This window comes from Acinonyx jubatus, chromosome D1 (genome assembly GCF_027475565.1).
Source record: "Acinonyx jubatus isolate Ajub_Pintada_27869175 chromosome D1, VMU_Ajub_asm_v1.0, whole genome shotgun sequence".
NCBI lineage: Eukaryota > Metazoa > Chordata > Mammalia > Carnivora > Felidae > Acinonyx > Acinonyx jubatus.
Genome location: NC_069390.1, coordinates 8,039,160 through 8,062,096, shown reverse-complemented (window position 1 = coordinate 8,062,096; position 22,937 = coordinate 8,039,160). Strand labels below are relative to the sequence as shown.

The 22,937-nt window shown below is 59.9% G+C and overlaps 1 protein-coding gene across 1 annotated transcript in view; it reads right to left on the bottom strand.

Moving 5' to 3' along the window:
- MACROD1 (mono-ADP ribosylhydrolase 1) overlaps positions 1-22,937 on the bottom strand; it is a 140,382-nt gene that overhangs the window by 102,486 nt on the left and 14,959 nt on the right.

Here is a 22,937-nt window from a genome sequence, read left to right as displayed (position 1 = left end):
TTCTTTTCTTCCCTTTTCTCCTTCCCTTTTCCTGCGGCCTCCCCGAGGAAACCTCCATCTTCTCTAAATTGGCTCCGGCTTCCTGGGCTGGCTTCCTGGGCTGCCTCCACGGTAACATGGCAGCCGTGTGGCTGACTAGAGGGCCTCCCCCATCCAGGGCTGGGATGCCAGGTTTGGGGGCAGGAGCTGGGGCATTGGTCCCTTCTGGCTATGAGTGACAAACTGGCAGGGGAGGTGACAACAGCTGGCAGGATGCAGTGGCTGGGGGGGGGGGGGGGGGCGGGGCAGGCTTCCCCACCCAGAGCCCAGAGCCCATGCCTGCCTTGTGCCTCTTCTCCCTCCCTCTTAGGGATCTAGGGAGATCCACCAGGAGCAGAAGGTGAGTCAGGAAGGGTTTCCAGAGAGGTGGAGGGAAAGCGTGCTTTGTAAATCCACAGCCTCGGTTTCCCCTTCCGCAGAGTAGAGGGTGGGCTGAGGCAGGAGTCTGGCTACACCCAAAAAAGCTGGGTGTTCCACAGGCCAAGTAAGGGCTCCCCCCTTCCACTGATTCTGGAAGGTTCTAGTTGGTCCAGTGCAGGTGACGGAGGCCCAGAGCAGGAGGGATGAGTCAGGTGAGGATCCCTGCGGCATCTGAGAAGGGCTGGGCAGCCTGCCCAGGATGCACCTGAGCCTCCCTCCTTCACCTGCTTGGAGCCCAGGAAGGAAGAGAGGACACCCCCCCCCACCACCACCACCACTACCAATGGCAGCTCAAGTCCCAAAGCCAACCCACTCCACTCTAGAAATCTGCTTCCTGTGGAACACGCCAGGGAGAAGGACGGGGCTTCTGAGCCTCACGCTTATGAAAAATACAACAAGGAAAATTGGATGCGGCAGACAGGGAGCAACGGAGCTGGGAAGGCAACCAGGAGAGAGCTGGGGTGTTTGCTGGAAGGAGGGGCCTCAGGGTGCACAGCGGCCTGTGTCCCCAAGGACCAGACCTTGCTCTCGGGGCCAGGAACACAGCCAGGCTCAGCTGTGGCCATCCCAGGCGTCCATGTCCCCTCCCTGCACTCAGATCAGTGCAGGTGATGGGCGGAGGCCCCGAGCTGGATTGGTGCCAGAGTGAGTGCTAACAAGCAATTCACAGCCCTGCACAGGCCTTCCAGAATGCAGACAGAGGAGGCATCTTTTTTCTTAAGGAGGGATAAAAAGGCTCAAAAATGCAACTCATTACCGTTTACAACCAAGCGAGTCTGCTAAATTGATTAGAAGAGATTAAACTCCTTGGAGGTGAAGGGAACGGGGGATTTTTTCGCATTTTATGAACCTGCCCCCCGTGGCACTGTGCAAAGCGGGGATTTTCCGGCCCGGCTCGGGGGCTGCCCCTGCACAGCGCCAGGAGGAGCTGGGGGTCCACGGCGGCCGACACCACGCAGGCCGGAGCGCTCAGAAACGGCGCTGCGTTGGACAGAGACTGGGCTCAAGCACTACCCTCAGGGAAGGCAGTTCTGCCTTCCTCCAGTGCCTCGTGCAGGGGGCCTCTGGGCCCGGGGAGGGGGGGTTACGTCTGACCTACACAGGTCACTCAGAAGCAGTCCCAGCTCCCAGCAGAGGCTCTGCCCCTGCCCTCCAGGTTCTGTCCGCCTTCGGGGTGAAAAGCGAGGTGAAGTGGTTAGGCTAGTTCCTTAGAGGCTAAGACTCTAGGGCCATGAGCTTTTCTGCCTCCTTTCTGTCCCAGGGCAGGCCTGTGACTCATTCGGTGCTGCGGTGAAAGCGGAGTGGGGCCAGTCATAAAGGGAACGCTGAAGGTCAGGGAAGAGAAACTCTGGGCCAGCAGAGGAGTTCGATAGTGAGCCCTCTGTCCCTGGGAGCATTCAAGCACTTGATGGGGATGTGGCAGATTATTATCCTGCCTCGGCCAAAAGCCTGGTTCTCTGACTGGAAGGTCCTGGTTTCCCCCTTACTTTATCATACCCCAGGGCCCCGTAAGGAAGATATCAAGAGATGTTGACTGGGTTGCTCAAAACGACCAGTGTCCCCTGAAAAACCCCAGGTCAGGGCCATCCCACCGTCAGGTGGCCCAGCCCCGTCAAAGAACTGCTGGGGCCACCGGAGATGCTGCCAGGGTCCCATCCTCAGTATCCAAGAGGCACCGGGAGAGGAAGTACATACCCCAGCACTCCTTCTCAGAGTCTGGATCTGGAGGTTGGAGGGTGACCCGCCCCCTGCGGCGGGTCCCTGGCTGCCCCCCACCCCCACCCCCCCAACCTGCTCTCCGTGCCAGGGCCCCTGCCCCGCTGAGCTCCCTCCGCTGTCCCGCCACGGGCTCTCTTTCCCACTCAAAGCACTCGGCGCACTTCCGGCTCAAGCCATCCATCCCGGCCAGGTTGACGGCTGCCTGGGGCATTTTTCACTCTGTGTTTTTAAGCATTTACCATTTCTTTTGAAATGGTCCAAGTAGTTGCCTGTAATACCCACGCCTGCTTCTTTAGAAACACTCACAAAAAGATTCCCTTGGCTCTTGAGTCCCCCCCCCCCACCCCTTACTCCCCCCACCTCTGCATTTTTAATATATTGTTTCTCTCTGGTTTTGGAAATTCTGTTGTTGCTGGGGTCAGACCCGCATTCTCACTGTAAGCGGGATGGTAGGTGTGCCTAAGGCCCCCGATGCCGCAGGGGCAAAGCCAGGCTTTTCTCCATGTCGCCCCTGAAGACGGCAGACCTTCAGTCTGGGGGCAGCTCCCGCCCTGCTCCCCGCTGGAGAGCCCGGCAGGCCCTGGGCTTTTTGAGACCACTGTCACTGCCCCCTGGCACTCTGTTACTAAAGTGCCCGGCTTATGCTGGGAGGGCAGTCTGGGCATGCTTGAGGGCACCTGGTTCCCTGTGCGGGGGGCTGACCAGGTCCCCACGTCCTAGCAAAGCTAGCCCCTAAGGCACTTGTGGCCACCACCGTGCCCTGGCCCGTCTTCCCCACACCTACCCACGCCATCATCACCCTCCACCTGAAAACCCAAAAGGGCGAGTCTAGAGAGTCTTTGCAGGAAGGTCCTTACTGCCACCGCCCCTAAATCTGTTTTATGGCCATCAGGGTGCACGTCCCCGTGCTCCTCTGTGCCGGGTCCCTGAGGCCCAGCACAGCGCCTGGCACACAGGGGTGCTCTGTCTTCTCTTCGTCTGATCCTCCCTTCCCTTCTTGTCCACCCCCCGGGCTCAGGTCAGAGGGCCCAGGCGGATGGATGTGTTGGCAACGGCCTCCCTCCCATCCTGCCCCTGCCTCACCGCAGCCAGCACAGGGAGGGGCTCCTCTAAGCGGCTTTTCCTCTCAGAAGCGGTCCCTTGGCCCCACCGATCACCAGCTGTGAGCCTGAGGGGGAGAGCCCGCCATTTGGCGAGATCTAGCAGCCAGCCGGGAGTGACTCAGTTTCCTGTCTCCCAGCTGAGCCTCAGGTGGGTGACGAGGAGGGCAGAGAACTGGGTGCCGTCCCACCTTGTCTGCCGCTCCCATCCAGAAGCCCTGCGCGCCCAGCCACCCATCTGGAGGAACCAACCTGGCTTTCTCCTGCAGACAGAAAAACCAATGCGACAGGAGCCAACAGTCAAAGCCGCAGCAGACACGGGGCCGCCACACGCTCGTCTCCCTGGAGCCGGGCCGCCCGGGGCACTTTCACCTGCCCTGTGCAGGGGCCCTGTTTGTAGAGTCCCACCCAGCTCCGGACAGCCCGGTTTTCGAAAGGTTCTGGGCACCCAGGAGGCAGACAGAGGACCCCGAAGCTGGCCTTAGGTGTTTTTTTTTTATTTTATTTTTTTAACCCGGCCCAGCTGAGAAACCCACCCTGGCGTCCAGGGCCCAGCGCCAGGCTGCAGCACGGGGGGGATTCTCTGGATGGAGGGCCCTGGTGCCTTCCGGCTCGTAAAGAGGTGCTGAGAGCCGTGGGGAGGAGGCAAAATTGCCCAGCACTGGAGGGTCTGTCATCCATCTGAGAGGGGGAGAGATGGTGCGGAAGGGTGGGGGAGGCTGCGGGGTTGTGAACACAGGCGCGCCACAGGCGTAGCAGGGTCGCACGGTTCGGCTGGCTGGAGCGGCCGCCTGCTAATTATGAATGTCACCAGGCAGGTGTGAGCCTGGAGGTAAAGGGGAAGAGTAAACGAAAAGAAAACCCCACGCGTGGGCACTGCAGAGTGAAGGTTTTTTAAGAGCCACCAACAGCAGCTCCCTTGCCCGATGTTAAAAGGTTCTCTGTATCGCATTTGGTGTTGTAAAGATTTCTGGAGCCACCCGGCGCTTCGCCCAGGGGGCTCCCGGTTCCAGCAGTCAGAGGAGGAGAGGGCCAGGGAGGGAGGAGGGGGTGGGTCCCTGCGCTCCAGGAGGCAGGCTTTCCCGGCCGCACGGTGGCACAGGGAGGGCCGGCCCGGTCTCTGGAAAGCCGGTGCCCAAGGCCCCTTCTGCCTTCCCGGCCGCCCTCGCTTCCCCGTGAAGCCCCGGCCTTCCTCACCCGCAGGATGGGCCCTGTGAGGCCACCCGGCCGCCCGCTCCTTGTCCTTTCCCTCTCTCTCTCTCTCAAGGCTAAAGCAGTCTCGGGGGGCTGAGCGATGGGACCACGTCCACGGCTGCCTGCTGCCGCCCGAGACCCGGGCCTGTCCGCCTCGCTCCCGACCTCGCCCCCCCAGACAAGGGGGTTTTCGGAAAACTGAGACACCCAGACACCCACCACGAAACAACACAAACCAAAGTGCACTGCGGACCGCCCTCTGGCCTCCTTCTCGTAGGTGCCTTGCAACTTCAATGTTGAGATGAATGTGATTAACTATTTGGTCCTTTTTTCTGTTTGTCTGTTTTCATATAAAATGTCCAAGTCCACTTTCCTTGTCCTTTCTTGAAATAAACAGAAAGATTTAACTTTTACAGTCATCTCGGCTGCTGACTCGGCTTGTGGCCCGGCGCGCCAGGGGCCAGGTGCCTGCGGCACATGTGGGCTCGACGGCCCCCACCCCTCCCCGGGCCTCTCCTCTCCGGGGTTCAGCTCTGCTTGTGGGGGTCCCACCGGCCTGGAGTGGTGGCCTGGCACAGAGCGGAGACTCCGGGCTAAGTTCCCTGGGGCACCGTCGGGATCAAGATAATGATTCTGCCGCGGGGAGGAGGGACCTCCGCCCCCCATCCCGTTGGTCCTGGGAAGGTGGACCGCCAGCTGAAGACAGATGCCGAGGGGGTCTCCTCGTGGACATGCATTTGTGGGAGCCGTGGATTACCCCACGTGGGCCCCTAGGTAAGACTGGACGCGCACGGGCACTAGAGACACGGGCTGTTCCTCTACCTGGTGGATGCTGGGCTGGGTTCTTCCCCCCGCCCACCCACCCAGACCCCCCTTGTCTCCTAGATGCACCCCCACGTTCACCAGTCTCTAAGCCTTATGTGATATCCCATACCCCAAAGAGGGGAGAAAGGAAAAAAAAAAAAAGATGCCTTTCCATGAGAACAATGGCAGTTTCTGCTAAATTTAACATAAAATAAGAACTCATTACTTCTGCCTTAGACCTGAGTGCGTGCCTGGATATGGGTTAATGAGTTTTTCCCTTCATATTCCAAGGAAGCGAAGGTATTTCTCCACGTGCCTTGGTGATGGGTGGCGCGGCTGGGGTGACACAGGCATCCCTCTCCCTCCTCACCTTCTCTTAGCCCTCACCTCCCATCTTGGCAGGAGCCAGCCAAGAGAGAACACTCCAAAGAGCAGCACACAGTGTGGCCTTTGGGAGAGGACAGGGTCCGGTCCTCTAGCTCTGGCTCAGAGCCGGCGCATAGTGGGTGCACAGAGGGGCCACCCAGCTCTTTCTCACCCGATACCCATTCTCCAGGGCTGCGGAGCGATCTCAGAGCACCTGAGAGCACAGTCAGCCAGCCGGTCAGTAGATATATATGGAGAGCCTACTGTGTGCTACGGTTGGACTGGGGCATCCTTCCTGCCTCACGGAGGAAGAGGGAGGAACCCCCACGGGGGAGATGGGGGCCTTGCCCGGGGCCACCAGGGGGGAGGGTCTCTGGGGAATCATGTTTCCACTGAAGGTGTTTCTTCGGATGAGGAGGACTCAGGGAGCAAGAGAGGAGGCCTGAGACGGAAGAGAAGACAAGTCCAATTGTGCACCTCCCTCTGCAAGGCTCTGCTTCCTGTCCCCTGGCCCAGCCACACCAGTAACTCCCCAGGCAGGCCCTGCCCTGACTCGGCTCCTGGTCTGTGCCTTGCTGATTTTCTGGGCTCAGATGCCCTTGAAGGCCCTGGAAGGTTCAACGCAGGCACTGTGTCTAGTAAGGCCGCCCCCCCCCCCAGCTCCACCCTGGGCCCCACACTGTGCAGGTGACCAGCTCCCGCACCTCCCTCGCTGGGGGCCCCTGGCTGGCTGGTCTCACCAGTCACCCCTTAAGGTCCCTAGAGGGCCCTTGCCTGGCACACAGGAGGCACCGGTGGCCGTGAAGTGAAGGAATAAGTCAATAAACACCAGCAAATCAGCCAACGGATCAATTGATCAATGCTGAGCCCCAGGAGGGGCAGCCCTTGGCAGCCCCAGAGCCCCAATAATCTGACTTGCCCAAGTGGTCTTACTTCTCCCCTCCCCCTCCCCCTGATGAGGGCAGGGAGAGTAGAGGGCGGGGAATGAGGCAGGAATGGGCCTGCCCCCAGTACGCAGTGGAGACAGCACCGAATACCAATGCACCCGCAGGGCTCCCTTCAAGCCGGGGCAGGACGTTAGGGTCCCCAAACTGTGTTCCTTAGCGCCTAGAGCTAATAAACTTTCTGCCCCGGGGAGAAAGCCACAGTCACATGCATTTGGGAACAACCGGATTAATGCCACTCCTGTTTTGGAGGCTCCTCAGACAGGCCCTCGGAATCCCTCAGAAGTGGGTTGGATTCCGGGGCTACACCACTTATTCCCATGCCTCAGTTGTTGCCTCGGTAAAATGAGTGCATGGTAAGAGCTCACCGTTCTTATTTTTTACCATCATGACAGCATTGACCCTGCTGATGCGTGCTGGAGGCTCCTCGGAGGGTACAGATTGCTGGGATCCCCTCCACTTTGTCAGGGAGTGTAGGCCCCCATCCCTGACGTGCGCGCGCGCATGCGCAGAAACACACACACACACACACACACACACACACACACACACACACACACACACACCAGCATTTATTCAGCATCCCTGGCCCTCAGGCACAGAGCCAGGCACTAAGTTGGCTGGCATTTCTCACAAGGAGGCTCAGGTATCTCCAAATGGTCTGTTCCCCAGACCACCCCAACCGTAGACAGCCGACGTCTGCAGCCTGCTCTCTGAAACCTGCTACGGGCAATCTCAGGCTGACCCAAGCTTTCGGCCGCAGGAGGACAGGGTGCGGGGATGGGGGCATCTTAGGCTTCAGTAAGTGCCCTCAGGGGTTGGAGACCCAGACAGGGTCACAAGAGGGACTCACCAGGACCTGTGGGGGAAGTTCCGGGATCTGTATTTCAGGTCTATAGAACGAAGACCTTCCAAACGTTAACTAACCCTTTCTGACAAGGTGCAGATGGTCTGAGAGGCAGCGAGCTCCGTCCTCACAGGAGAGCAAGCGGAGCTGGCTGCCGGTCCCTCAAGGGGACATGACTTCTGGGTGGGGGAGGGGACCCACTGACCCTGAAGAGCCCCTGTCTCCCTATCGGGTCTTCCAATGGACCCTGGGAGATGGGAAACCTACCCCCCCCCCCGCCCCGGCCCCCAGCTTCGGGACTTGCCTTGCCCTGCTCCAGCCAAGCAGCTTCTGGCCCTCTCCTCCCCAAAGAAGTCTCAGGACTCACAGGTCACTGAGGTTACGGGCAGGTACGGGGTAAGACCCCAGATGGCTGCCCTGTGGCCAAGGGGCATCCCAAGACCCAGGGCCTTGGCTTCTTAGATCCAACTCCACCTGTTTGGTCAGATGGAGGACTAAAAGTTCCACTTCAGATAGGACAAAGGGTGGCCACTACACCCCGTAACCTGGACCCTGCCCTTGCCCGGCCACCACCAGTTTCCGGAAGCTTCCCTCCTCCCGCGCCCCTACTTCCCAGGAGGCGTTGCTGACCTCACCGAGCATCCTGGAGAAGAGGCAATGGGGCCCAGGAAGGAATCAAACCCCGAACCACACCCCCACACCCAAGTTCTGTGGCCAGTTCTTAGCACCCTGCTTAGGAGGCCCCCCCGGGGGGATCAGAGGGCAGCCAGCCAACCCCCAAATGCTCCATCAGGAGGCCTGGGTGGAGCTTGCTCATCTACTCTTGGGAGCCCCCAACCCCGGTGTGCTTCCCCCGGCCTCGCTGCTGGCCGCCTCCCCTGCCCTCGGCCGCACCTCAGGCCTGCTCGTCAGCACCTGCTTCTCCACCGGCCGGCCCCACCGTCCAGCACCTCTGAAGGACCCTCTCCTCCCGCGGCAAAGTAAATAGGATCTCTCCAGCCACTAACTGACAGCACAAATGAAATCCTGACGCTCCCCCTCGGAGATTTACGGGGGAAGTGAAATCTTATTTGCACCGTTGCCAAGCCTGGGCCACGATGAAATTATGCCTCAAGAAGAGACCTGGCCGGCTCCTCGCGGAAGCGGCCGCATCAGAGATGGGCTTATTAAAAGCCACAGCGGCCACATTTCAACCTGTTTCAGGTGTTAAGTGATTTACTGCCACCCAGAATTCAGTGGCAGGTTTTTATCATTTTTCTTTCCGTTGATGCAGGCCAGTGGCCCCCGAGGTCCCTACCTGGGGGACTGCGGGTCTAAATGCTCCCTGCCCCCCTCCCCCAGCACTGCGGAGGGAAACGGGGGAGCAGGAGCCTAGGAGGGGGTGATCGGGGGGCGCGGAGTGGCAGCGGACAGCCCTGCCTCTCCTCAGGGTTCCACCAGGCTGGGCCAAAGCTCAGGGTGGCAGGGAGACAGGCTCTAAGATCCCACACCCCACATTTGGGAGACCACTGATCCCCCAAAGACGCGGCAGGCGTCTTCTGAAGGCAGCAACAGCATGAGCCCTGTGAGAGCAGCCACTACAACCAACCCCACCATCAAGTCTTTATTGGGCACCTGCTGTGTGCCAGGCCCTGCTTAAATGGAGGACCCTGCACCGCGTGGGGCCCCAAAGTCCCCTGCCCGACGGGGCTCTCGAGCTGCTGGTACTGAGCAAATATTTGGGATTGATTGATTAAAATCTCTGAGAGGCAAACGAGCGCTTGAGAGAGGAGACGGTGGCATGTGGGGCACCAGAGGGAAGGGGCGGGGAGGGCGGGAGCCCACCTCACTGAGCTACGTGCCAGTGGCCGCAGCAAGCCTCGAGGCAGGACCTCCTCCATGCCGCTGACCTGTGCCTTTCACTGCCCTGGAGCACGGGCGGTGCGGGGTTCGTGCTCTGCCTTTCCCCTTCCCCGGTCCCCAAAACTCTTGGGGGAATGCACAGCCTCCCATTCACAGGATGCGAGGACAGGGAGCCCTCTGTGGTCTGGGGCTCACAGGGTCACGAAGGGCCCCAAGTCCTCCAAGCCCTTTCTCCGCAGTGATGGCTGGAGGGCTGTTTGATGCCTGCTGACTTTGGGGGGATTAAGCCTATTACGGAGGCTAGCAGGGTCTTATCCGACGCCCTTTCTGACACCCCCCCCCCTTCTCCACCTGTTTTCAGATACTCCAGGAAGACTAAGGGGAATCTTCAAAGTCCAGGCTGAGCCAAGAGCAGAAATGCTTTAATTAGCTTTCTCTTGGATCGGGTCCCTGGCAAATGGATTAGTTGTGGTGGGGCAGGAGAAAGGGACTGGAATCCTCCTTAAAGCTGAGATTACAAGCCCGGGGTGAAGGGCTGGGGGGGCTGTCACCAGGGATGGCGGGTCCCTGAGCAGCCCCCGCCACCACCACCACTGAATCAGCGACTCCCCGGGGGCTGGCAGATGGAACCTGTCCCCAGGAAGGCGCGGGAGATGTGCTCTCAGCGAGGCCGTGGTCCTCGGGAGTCGGCGCGGAAAGATGCTTGGCAAGGCTGGGCTGTGCGCCTGGGTCTCCTAATGAATGTGCTTCCTTTCCGTGTGGCCGCCCAGACCTGGAACTTCATAATTAGTGGGGGATTTCTTAAAGGGGCACCCATCTGTGAGAGGTAAGGCAGCACGGCCCCCGATGGTGCCAGGCACCAGACATCTGTCACCATGCTCCAACCTCACGTATCCCCATTTTCAAATGAGCAAACTGAGGCCCAGATCTAAGAAGCTCACCCAAGGCCGCAGTGGCAGAGATTTCATTTGGGACCAGGTCTGTCCAGGATCCTCCCACTGCCCCAAATCCTGGCCCCCAAGGCCCCCGGGGGAGGCCTGAGTGAGGGTCTGTGAGCCTGGAGGAAAAGGCACGAGTGAGCCCCCACCAGAAATCACTGCTGGGAAGGAGGCCTCCCCAGGCAGGCCTCTTCCAGGAAGCCTTCCCTGACCAGCCCACAGCACTTTGGATTCCCCATCAAGGCGCTTATACCCTGTGCTGTAACCCTGTTGTCCCCACCAGACACTGAGCACCTTTTAGAGGCGGACACTTGGTCTTCATCATATTCTGAATGAAGGAAGGAGGGCTGGGCCCACCTCAGCCTGGGGACCAGAAAGAAACGCCTGGTAGGAGGCTGGGCCTCAGGAGCAGGAGGAAGGGAGGGATTCCGGGAGCCAAGCTCCAGGCTGGTGTCTCTCCCGGGCCCGGGTTCCCCTGCTGGCCTGCTTTGCCCAGGGAGGTGCACAAGGGGTGGGTGGGAGGATGATTCAAGGACTCGGAGACCCAGATTCCCCGACCAAAGCCGTTTGAAGTATGACTCGTGCTCTCCCCCTTGAGCTCTGCATCAAAGGCAGCTCCACTGTGGTCTGGCCACACTGTGCTCTGCAGATAAGAGCTGCCCTCGCGGAGCAGGCTGACAAAGGGCATCTGGGCTGCCCCCAGCTTCCCTCTGGCCTCCCTGTTCCCCGTGCAGCAAGCCGAGCCACCCCCCAAACCCCTGTCTGGGGTGCTCCTGCCTCCCGCCTTCCTGACCCTCTGGACAGGTCTGCCCCAGGGTCAGGTCACTACAGGTGTCCCGGCTGCCGGGGGCATCGCAGCCACCTAAGCCACATCCCCCTCGCAGCCCGGCACCCAGCACCTGCTGAATGAAGGAACACGAAGCTGGATGAACGGCCGTCTGTGGAGCACACGGGAGGAAGGTCTAACCCAGGTCGGGGGGGGGGGGGGGTTCTGGAGGAGATGACATCTGAGCTGGGACCTGGAGCGTGACCAGCGCCAGCCCGGTGAAAGTGGGAATAAAGAATGCTTCTGGCAGGGGGGAGAGCCTGTGCAAAGGCCAGAAGGGGTGAGAGCACATGCAGTTATGAAGCCCGAAATCATTGATCTGGGCTGGGATGGAGAGGGTAGGGGAGGAAACCAGAAAAGGCAGGAGAGGTTCTGGGGCCAGACGATGTAGGTGCTCCAGAGAGCCAAGGGCGCTACTGGGGCAAGACCTTTCCCACATCGAGGCTCCCAAGGGTGTTGCAAGCAGCCGTGATAACAGCCAAGGCTGCCCAAGTCTGGAGGGGGGGGGGTCCCCGTTTCCATCTGGTCTCTGTGAGTACCCGCTGCGCGTTGTGCGGTATGCCTCCGGCACCAGCCACGGGGCTACAGAGAGCCCTGAAACCAGAGGCCCAGCCGAGCAGCAGGAAGCGGCACCTTCCCACGAGGGGCGGGGCCCAGGAAGACCCAGGATGAGGGAGCGGCCGGGTGGGGGCAGGGGGCAGGGGAGCCAAACCCCCCAGGAGCATCCCCAGTGGCAAGCGGGCTAAGCCAGGGACACGAAAGGCAGTGGCGGTGACCCTGCTGAGATCTACTGGGAGCGGAGAGTTCTTATGTGTTCTCTGGCGTAAAGCAAGTGTTTCCAAGCTCCTACTACGTGCCAGTTTGGTGCAGGCCGCCTGCGGGTGAGCCCAGGAAAGGGCCGCTCTCCTGCTGCCGCTTCACCCGCCAGTATCGACACTTCCAGCCTCTGCCTCTCGGGCAGTGAAGAATGATGTCTCTCATTTCAATTAGCCTTTTCCTGATTACTCGCGAAGTTCTGCATCTTTTCCCTTGTTTACCGGCCATTTGTTTTTCTCCTACCGGGAATTGCTTGTCTACATCCTTTGCCCATTTTTCTTATTGATTTGTAGGAGCTCTTCACATATTAAGAGAGAAGCGGAGAAGCAGCCTTTTCCTGGGGCAGACCCTCAGGGCCTCCCGCGAGGGTCCCTGGGTCCCAGGAAAGGGAGGAAGATTTGCATGGGTTTCTGGCTGCCCCCACTGAATCTCTCTACACTCATCCAGCTCCCAAATGGCCAACTTTGTCAGAAGACAAAGCACCTTCTGCAGGTGACAGTCCCTGCCAGGTCTGCATCTCAGCTGGCACAGCCCCGAGGGCTTATTTTTTACTTACACTGAGAAGTCTACACTGCCAGTGGCTGGCACCCGAGGGGAGCCGGCAGGTGTAGCTGGGCATCCGGGAGGAAGGGCAGACACTCACTGTTCCAAGGACAATTCAGTGGGGGCCACCCAGCAAAAGGGGCAGGTCCCGAAGCCTCAGGCTGACCCTCCCAGCAGAATTCCAGGGCCCCCTCTGACACACACCATCCCGGCACCCGCTTCCAGCTGTGACGGCTCCTGCAGGGTGACCCAGGCCCGAGAGGACGCCTCTCGCCCCGCCCCCTCACCCTCTGCCACCTGACCTGCGGCCCCGTGGCTTATTTTCTCTCCGATGCTTTCTGTGTTTCAGCAGACAAACAACACAGCCCATAAAACTGATTTTGAAAGCCTGCAAAGGCACGAACGTTTAGGGAGCCAGGAAAAGTAAGGCCGCTCCTTTCCCGGAGTCATGGCTGCCAGGAGCCCGCATGGGGCCGTTTCTGCAGCTGGGGCTGGCACAGCACGGGGCCAGCCCTCAGGCTTCCTCGAACCAGGTGGTAAATGGCCACTCAGCACGTGTTCCAAGGGGCCCACCGCAGCCCAGGAGGCCGCGAACTGCCAGCTTACCTCCTCTCTGACTCCGCCGCCCGTGGCCACACCAGCTCCCCAAGAGCCTGGCCGGACTCAGTGGCACCCTCCCTCGCCCAGCCTCTGCTAAGCACCTGGCAGAAGGGTCAGGTTGCAGATTGCGGGCCACCGTCTGGCGCCGGCTAAGGTCACCCCGCTGTAGTTAGAGCAGGAGAGAATGTCCATGCCGAGGGTGACCTGGTGGGCAAGCCCATCACCCTGCTCCGCACCACACTTGGGCGAGCCCTTTGGGAGGGCAAACAAGGCTGCCATAAGGGCAGCCACCATGACCTCTGGATAACAAGGGGAATGGGGTGTCAAGGGGGGCCTGGTAAGGCTCATCCCTCCCCGCCGAGCTCTCCAAACACCTTCCATCCGGGGCCAACGACGTGCCCACTAACCAGGAGGACACCTAGAACCATAAGCGGTTAGCACGTGCCCACTCCCTTCCCTTCACTCATTTACACACTTACGTACTCATTCATTCATTCATTCATTCAAGGGTGATGTGACATAGTAGAAAGGTCCAAGATACAGAGCGAGATCTGGTTCAAGCTTCCTGACCGGGGACACGTCACTTAACAGCCCTGCATCACTGCTTCTCAACCTGAAAGGAGGAATAGCAAAGCCACCTCTCCCGGCTCAGCTTGTCTCATCGTTATGATGACCATCCTGGGCTCAGAGAGTTGCCGGATGAGGGCGGGACCACGTCTGATGCTGCGGGGGCAGGAGGCTGGGCCAGGTGTGACCACGGAGCCCAGAGGGGCAGGCGCAGAGGAGAGGGCTTCCCTGGAGGTAGCGGGAAGGACCAAATGACCCCAACAGTCTTTCCAGGCAAAAGGGAAGCCAGGTCGGGAGACAGGGCATTCAGGCACTGAAGGTGCCACCTTCGGGTAAGATCCACGGTGCAACCAACAGACCCACAGACAAGGTAAGGGCGGGACCCCCCTGGGCCTGTGGGGCCCCCCCCTCCCAGAAGTCATCCTCTTTCTTCTCCAGGATGAAAACACATCGTGGCATGGAAGTCGTTCAGCCTCCAGCTTAACCACAAAGAGGTAGAGAGAAGCGAGGATCCGCTAACCAGGGACACCCCCCTGCAAAGGAGCCCCAGAGTTTCTTCGGGACCCTGGAGGGGTGGGGAAGTGGGGTGCCAGCCCACGGAAGCACGGGGGCAGCCTCCGAGGGGCTCTCGCGCTGGCTGTGGGGCCGAGAGGCAGCATTTGCTTGGAGAGCGCTTGGTGGCTCTGGAATTTATGCAGCTGCCTGTGTGATTCCGGAGGCGAGACGAATCTCCGGCCGCTTTTCTCAGCGGGAACAAGTCTTTCCTTCAAATCGATGGTGACACATTTTTAAACTCTGATATTAAGGAGGGAAAGATTTTTCTGGCCCCCTGGGGGCAACCCTTATTAGTCACTGGCTCGTCTGAGAGAAATCGCAGAGGCAGACCCAGTGGGCCTGGGCAAGGCCAGAGGCCAGGCCGGCTGACACGGGAATGGACAGTGACAAACAAGAGGGCAGAGGGGGACTCGCAAGTCAGAAGCAAAGCCGTGTTGGAGAGACTCGGAGAGCAAGGCTGGGGCGGGGGGTGGGGGGGGAGGGGGGGGCGGTGGGCTCTGGAGCAAGGTACGAAGTCTCCGTGGGGGAAATAAAGAACCACTGGTGAGGGTAATAGAGGGAGAAGATGGAGAAAAAAGGCAGACTAGAAAGAGGCATCAAGCTCAAGAATAAATTGATTTCCAAATGTGAAGTTATAGAAAGTAAAATCTTATTCCCCATCTTGCTCTGGCTGCCAGGAAGCTCAAAGCCACCCTTACATCCAGTTGCCACAGACTTGTTCGGCCTAGTTTTGAGGTGTCGTCTGGGCAGGGCCAGGGTAGGTGCCAGGAGCCAAGCTGCCCCCCAAAGCCCCCTAAGGGCATAAAATAGAAGGGGGGGGGCATGAACCGTAGTCTCTCAGTACATAGGACACCAGCATCAAGTGGCAGGTGGTAGGGCTGAGCAGGGGGCCACGACCAGGAACGAGGCCAGAGGTTGGCAGGGTGGAAAGCACGTGCCATGGGCATCCAGGCCAAAAGCTCCCAGGTGTGACCAAGTGAACGGGGCACCTTCTTATTGGACGCCCAGCTCAGTGTCCTCCCATGTCCCTTGTTTCTTCCTGTCCCTGTTTTAATGGCTCCCTAGTTTTATTGTACCTATTTTTCAGTGGAAATAGGTGGGTTAAATATTTTTAAAAAATCAATTCCAGCTCAAACGCCCACTTCCTCGGTGATAACAGCCACCATTTATTGAATTCCAACGGCTTGTCACATTTTCATGAATCTTTTCCATCCCCTCAATCACCTTCGGGGGAGTGGGGAGGGGGGGGAACGTGGCTCTCCCAGCAGGGTTTACAGAAGAGGAAACTGAGGCTCAGAGGGGAGGTGTATCCTGGTCAAGGTTACAAGAGTTTATAAGTGACCACGGCGGCTCTGTCCAGTCGGCCCCCTGGCACGCCCCCATTCCCACCCCTGAGCCCCAGAGCCCAGCACTCTGCTCTGTGCAGGGGGGGGGGGGGGGGCCCTCCTGCCAGCCTCGTTAGCGGGCAGCTGAGGCTGAGTCAAGGTCAAGGCCAGGGAGGCACCAAACACCGTCCGGTGACCCACAGAATTCCCTCACCCCCTGACCCCCACCTGCCTACAACGCCTGGGTCCCCTCTCTGCCAAAACCCAAGGCTTCAGCCACAGCCCGCCCCACCTTCCCGTGACCCTCACCGGGGAAAGTTCCCCCCCTCCGGCTGCCAGACGGGATTCAGCTCCTTTGACAGTCAAAGCTGCAAAGCTCCCGTCGCAAATGTCAATTCTGGGCCATTTGCTTCGTAGATTTTAATGTTCCTGTTTCTCCTCAACATCCTCAGCAAGGTAGCTCTTGCTTTTCAAAAGGGATGTGGCGTTTGATGATGTTTAAACCGTACGTGAAATACAGCCAGGCGGCAATAATAAAACAGACGCGAGCCCTGCTGGCAGGGGAATGGCTGACAGCCGGGCCTCTCTCTTCCCACATGCTACTCCGCAGCTAAGCTCCTATTTTTATGACAATTACAATGTCCGAAGAGGGGGAGGAAGCAGGGATGGGGAGGAAGGGGGTGGGTACGGCCGTACAAGGACCACTTGTAGCTGCTGGGAGCGGGGTGCAGCGGATGGGGTTTGAATGAACCAAAGCGGGTGATGCCAGCCGGGTGTCCCGGCAGAGAAAGGCCAGCCCCATCCGCCACCGGGCACTGCCCTCCCGAACCGCTGTTGGCCCTGGCTCCGTCCCCCAGTATCCGTCTTCCCTGGTGGCGGTGGTGGCGGGGGGGGGGGGGGGGGGGCGGGCTGGAGTCCTCACTGGCTCTGTCTCCTGACACAACCCCTCCTCCCCCACCACGAGGACACTGATAGCTGTCGCCCCGTGTGCGGGAAGCAGGGCTCAGGGCACAGGGCACCGGGCAGCCTCCACCTAAGGGAGCTCGGCCACCACCTGTCATCAGGGAGCTACTGCGCAGGCAGGCATCCTCGGGCCGCCCTCGCCACCCAAGGGCACCGCCGCGTGCACAGCCCCGTCCAGGGATGGCGACCTGGGGTCAGTGGACACCTGCCCTCCGGGGGCTCCCGTCTGGTGATGGAGTGAGGTATTTCACTACTAAGAACGACAGTTGTCGCTCACGGAGCCCCTGCGGCCTGCCAGGCACTCGTTCACTTTCCTCTAACCCTCCACAGGGCGCACCGATGGAAACCGAGGCTGGGAGAAGCCGTCAGCGGAACCGGATTTTTACCCCAGTCTGTATCGTGAGCAGCCACGGCCCTGGCCCCCACTTGCCCGGGGCGCCCTCCCCACGGGCAGCTGTACCCTCTCACACGCGAGAAATCGAGACTGCGGGGAAAGGGTGCCTGCGATGGTACCGCCCGCAGGGCCCGAGGAAGCATCTGGGCAAACACTTTGCAAAATGAATAAATGAGCCCAAAAGGTGAGCTGTGAGACTCTGAGGAGGGGGAGGGAAGGCTGGAGGTTTCAGGGGGGCCCTCGGGGTGGCGTCGGCTCTGCCCATCTGACGGGGAGCGTTTCGGTCAGCGGCCTCCCCCAACTGCTGTCTCCGCACAGGCTATTCCCATGTAACACGCACACCCTTCCCCCACTGAAGGCCCTGCCACAAGAGAGGGGGCGCCGGGCCCACCTACCCTGCACCCTACGGTCAGCAAACCCCAAATCAGGAGGGCCCCCTGCCTCAGCAACCCGCCCTGGGCCCAGAAAGGGCTCAGTTTCCCACGGGAAGGACAAGAAGGTGGTCCCCCCAGGCCTCCCCTGTCCCCAGCCCAGCTGAGCAGCATGTGACAACAGGCCCCACCCTGCAGGACAGTGCCACCCTCCCAGAGAAGCAGCAGCAGCAGCAGCGAATACAAGAGCTGGCATTTCTTGAGGGCTTCCTTTAGCCCGGACATTGTGCTGTCTTCTTTCAAACTCACAGCCACCCCAGGAGATGGGGCCTGATGCCCTCTTATTCCCATTACACAGGCAAGAAAACCGAGGCTGAGATTAGATGACCTGCCTGAGGTCCCACAGCTTGTACCCAGGACTGCAACTATCACTGCCATGCCCTACGATGGGGTCACCAGAGCAGGTGGGGCTGTCTGGGGAGCAGGGGTGGGGTGGGGTGGGGCGAGGAGACAGGGCCGAGCCTTGGACTCTCTTTTAGGCCATGTTACGTCCTAGAGACCACCCCACGCTGGGGCCAGATCAGGCCTCAGCCAGCAGGCCTCAGGGTCAGGGTTGGGGGTACGTATGAGCCCACCCTAGGGGTCCGGAGAGAACAGATTCAGCCCAGAGCCCCTGCAAACAGAGCCGGCTGCACAGAGCTGGGTGTCGAGAGGAAGGGAAGGGGCGCCAGTTCCTGGGGAGGGCCCGTGGCTTCCGCGTGCTGCGTCCAGACCCCTTCACCTCCCAGGGACACGGCGTACCCATCCGTTAAACAAGCAGGCGAGCCACAGCCTCCTGGAGAGGCCTCAAGCCGGCTGGGCAGCCCTTTGCCGGGGTGCTGGCGGATCATTCTGGTCGAGCAAGCCAAGGGCCGCAGATCCAGCCCTTTTCATGCTTGGCCAATTTAATGGTCCCCATTAATTTCCAAACACACACATTCCCACAAGCTCCGGCCTCCTCAGCTCAGTGCTCGGGAGAGAGAGCACGCTGGGAACACAGACAGGCACACAGGTGCAGGTGCTGAGGCCAGCCGGCCTCAAGGACAGGGAGGAGCCACTCGGCAGGGGGCAGGGGGGCACCGTGTCTCCTGACCTTGTGTCTGTCGTGATGGGGAGAAGAAGGACAAGGAGAAGGGGCCCAGTTCCTGCGGGGGGGGGGGGGCAGGGGGGCAGGCCTGCTTTGCCACTTTCCTGCTGTGTGACCCTGAGCAGGTCATGGTCCCTCTGGGCCTCGGACACCCTCCCATTTTCCTCTAAGAGCCAGCAAATGCCTTGAGGGCAGGTACCGGGTCCGCCTGAGCCTTGTATCCCCAGAGCCAGGAACCTCCCAGGCAGCCTGTAGTGTCCACGGGCAAATAAATGCATTGCCGCCCTCTAGCCCTGGCATCGACGACGACGAGTCACGGGGGGGGGGGGGGGGGGGGCTGAGCGGTGTCTGGGCTGGGGCAGGAGGAGGAGGCCCAGAGGGGGTCGCTGGCACTTCCAGTCCGTCCCTCTGTCTGACCCACCCTCAAAGGCATTCAAGCAATCGTTTATTCAGCAAACTTTCACTGAAACCCAGGACAAAGGGTCACTGGGTCCAAGGCCCACGGCCCACCCACGTGCTCCCTGTGGAAGGACGGGAAGGATCTGGCCAATACACACGAGACCTGGCAGAAGACCTGGGGGTGGAAGGACCTTTCCAGGGTCCTGCCCACTGGCCAAGCTCCGCTCACTGGACCAGGCCTTGCAAGACCTCAAGGGAATCTCAATAATTCAGGAGGGATCCATCACTTATGAATTTATGTAACCGCTTCTCGACCTTGTGGAAACGAGCCGCCCTCTTCCTACAGTGGGGGAAATTAGGCCTTGGCACCGTCTCGGGTGTTGTGGGGAGGGGGCCAACGGGACCCCAGGCCTCCCAGCCGGCCTTCCAAGCTGCTCTGTCCCTCACCCCTACACTAGAAGCAGAGGGAGCTTCTGAGAACACAAACGTGACTGCATCTCCCTTAAACCCCAAGTCTGAAAGGTGAGGGTTTGATTCCTGGCTCGGCCTTTTACCGGCACTCTGGTCCCGTGTGGGCCTCAGTCTCCTCGTCTGTAAAATGGGGGACATGTTAGCGCCTGCCTCGGAAGTGAGGCCATGGGTGCGATGTGGGGGCAGCTTCCAGCACAGAGGGAATAATGAATAACAAGCTGCGGCAGCCTAGACGCAGAGGCTCTGTGGGCTGAGTTGGGGGCAGGGGACGGGACCCAGGTCAACCAAGCACGACAGGAGCTAGAGCCTGCCATGGGCCTCACGGGGCCAACGAGCCCAGACCCAGCCGAACCCAGACCCAGATGTTAGCACCACCTTTCCTGCATCGACCGCCCACTGCCTCAAACGCCACCCCTCCCCCCACTTCTCAGCTGCGCCCGCAGGGGGTGGGGGTGACAACATACCTACTCTTTGACCAGAAAAGAAAAGGGAACAAAGAAGAGGTGTTCCCACCCCCACCCCCCAAAATACAAGGATTTCCGGGTGGCTCAGTCGGTTGAGTGTCTGACTTCAGCTCAGGTCAGGAGTTCGAGCCCCACATCAGGCTCGCTGCTGTCTGCTCCGAGCCCACTTTGGATCCTCTGACCCCTCTCTCTGCCCCTCCCCAGCTTGTGTGTGCGCTCGCTCCCTCTCTCTCTCTCTCTCTCTCTCTCTCTCTCTCAAAAATAAATATATATTTTAAACACAAGGATTTCCTGGAAGCTCCAGAGTCAGGCAAACCTCCCCTCTCAGCACCAATACTGGTTAGCTGTGTGGCCTTAAGCAAGTGACTTCACGTCTCTGAGCCTCAGTCTCCCCTTTGACACTGTGGGTTTACATAATAACACCAGGAGGCCAGGAAAGGTGGCATGGGATGTGCATTCAGCCCAGATCCGGAGAGAGACCCTTGCTCAGGACAGGCCACGGCTCATTCCAAGCTCCTCAGAGCTTCCCCAAGTCTCCCCTACCCTGTCTCACCCCTTCCTGCCAGGGCTCTCCCTCTCTGCCCCTGGAATGCCCTCGTCCAACTTCTGACGCAGTGCCCCCTTCTCAGCACGAGCCCCGCCTCCACTTCGCCTCCTCCAGGCAGCCTTCCAGATTGTCTGCCACCCCTGCAGCAAAAGCCCTCATGGACTTTGCTATCCCTTTCCATTCATGTGTCTCACCTCACACTCACACTGGGGATTAGAGAGTGTGTCTTTTGTAGCCCAGGGCCTACCTCCCTGCCTGGTGCAAAACAGGCCTACCGCACAGTCTGCTGAATGAAGGAAAGGCCACATAGGAGCTCCAGTTCTGAATCAGTCACCTGCCTTGTTTGATCACCGAAAGTGGGGACCGCAGTCCTGCCTGCCCCCAGGCTGCCCCGCACCCACCCTCCCTGCCCACTGCAGAGAGGTTGCTGCCGTCGGAGGCAGCCGGCAAGCCTCAGCAAACACATTTAAATCTGAAGTGACAGATAAAGCAATTTACGGCGACAGTTTAGCGTCAGATCACTTCCCACAAGGCAGCCGGCGTCCCTCAGCCCCTCCTGCTTGCTAGTCCATCAAGGCGGTCTCTAAATCACTGACTCTGAGCGGTGGCCCAGGGCCGGCCGGGGCTGGGCTCCTTGGGGCCTCCAGGCAGCGGAAAGGATGAGGCCTGGACGGTGACTGGCTCACGAGGAGGAGGGGGCTGTAAGCGGCTGGCAGATTTTCACAAATCAAAGACCCAGGACTTAAGGACACAGAGCACCACTTCATGCCTTATTTTAAATAAATAAGCGGCTCAAAAAACTCCCAGCGAGGCAATTTGTCGCTGTGAAGCATGGCTTTCCACCCGCTCTGCACGTCCCGGCCCGCGTGCCCAGGCCCCTCAAAGGCCTCACGGCCCCCCTGGGTGGGGCCGAGGATGGCCCATTTTTCAGATGAGGAAACAGAGGCTTGGAGCCGCCACCAACAGGAATACTGGGATTCCAATCAGCTCCTGGCCTCTGTGCCCACCGCGGCCCTGACTCGCTGGCCTGGGACGGCTTTGAAGGGGAAGATTCCTTCTGTCTGCACAAAGCATCACATTCATCCCTGCTCTGTCCCGTTATGCCCTGAAGGCCAAAGCTGGCAGCCGGACCCCTGGGCTGGCCAAGAATGGGGGTCTTTCTTTATGCTGGGCCACTTCCTGCCCGGGACTCAGCTGTCTGCCAAAAACTAGGGAGCCACAGGCACAGGCCTGGTAAGCTGGGAACCTCAAGGGCAAGGAAGTGACCCCGTCAAGGTCATACCCCCCCCATGGCAATAAGAAGATGCAAAAACCCCACAAGCCGAAGCACCCTCCCCCCCCAGAACGGAGACCCCCAGACCTGAGCTTCTCTGGAGGAGATGCCAGGCACGGCTCTCCCCAGACACAGCCTTGGAAGGGGAGGGCGGGGGGGTCGTAGGCCAACCTGGAGCAGCAGGCACCGCCCCTGAGACTCTTCTGCTCCAGAATGGGGGGCCCGCAGGGGCTCCCTGGTTTATCTTGCCAGCATGGCAACCCAATTTAATTAAGATGGATGCGGCGTGCCCCCGTGGGTAGGAGCCGTGGCCCGCTACCAGATGGCGGGAGCCTGAGACTCTCCGGGCACTGCCCGAGCGAGCAGCCTCGGCAGCAGCCTGTGAAAACACAGCCGAGGAGGGCGCGGGGTGGCCTGCACTTCACCTGGGTGTTCGGAGGGTCCTGCCCCTGTGACCGCCAGCCCTGCCACCCACCTGCCAGGCATCCCGCATTCGACTCTCCGCCCCAGCCCCCCTCCATGTACTATGCAGCATACATCACATCACAACACACACACACACACACACATCCCACATGCATCTACAATCATAGATACCACACATAGTACACACACGCTCCAATCACATCGCAAATACCAACAGAGTGGGGTAAAAAGCAGGCCTGGACTTCAAACGCCAGAGGCCCAGTTGGCAAACAGTCTGATTTCCCCAAAGTCCCGAGAGAGGCCATGGGCAGAGTCGCTGCGCGGGGAGAGGAGGAGGCCGGAAGGCAGGGAGGGCGCCTGGCCCCGGCCATCCCCAAGGATCCCCAGGCTCCCCCAAAAGGGTGGGAAGGGAGACTGCAGCCAGGCTGGAGACACCCCAAGCTCACAGCTCTTCAGGATGGAGGGAGTTTTAAAAAAAAAAATTCTTTTTTAATTTTATTTATTTTTGAGAGACAGAGAGGCGGAGGGTGAGTGGGGGAGGGGCAGAGAGAGAGAGGGAGACACAGAATCCGAAGCGGGCCCCAGGCTCTGAGCTGTCAGCACAGAGCCCGATGCAGGGCTCGAACCCATGAACTGCGAGATCATGACCTGAGCTGAAGTCGGACGCCCAACCGACTGAGCCACCCAGATGCCCCCAGGATGGAGGGAGTTCTAAGGATCCTGACCCCCTTTACTCTCGCAAGTCCCTCCCAGCTCCCCTGCATGCTTCCCCCTCCACGGTCCCTGCAGCTGGAGCCCAGCCCAGCCAGCTATGGCACCTTCCCTGCCCCCATCCCCATCTGGCCACAGGGACAAAAAGAAACTCCCCACACACACAAAATCCAGAAACTCCAAAGCTGACCTCAAGTCCCCAGCACCACCACCCCCGCCCCCACCACTCCCCATGGGCCTCTGACCCCCATGGGACCAACACTGCCCTCAGCTTCAAAAATAAAAATTTAAAAATTCACACCCCGCTATAATTGCTCGCTCCTTTTCCTCATTGTGGCTCGGCGGTC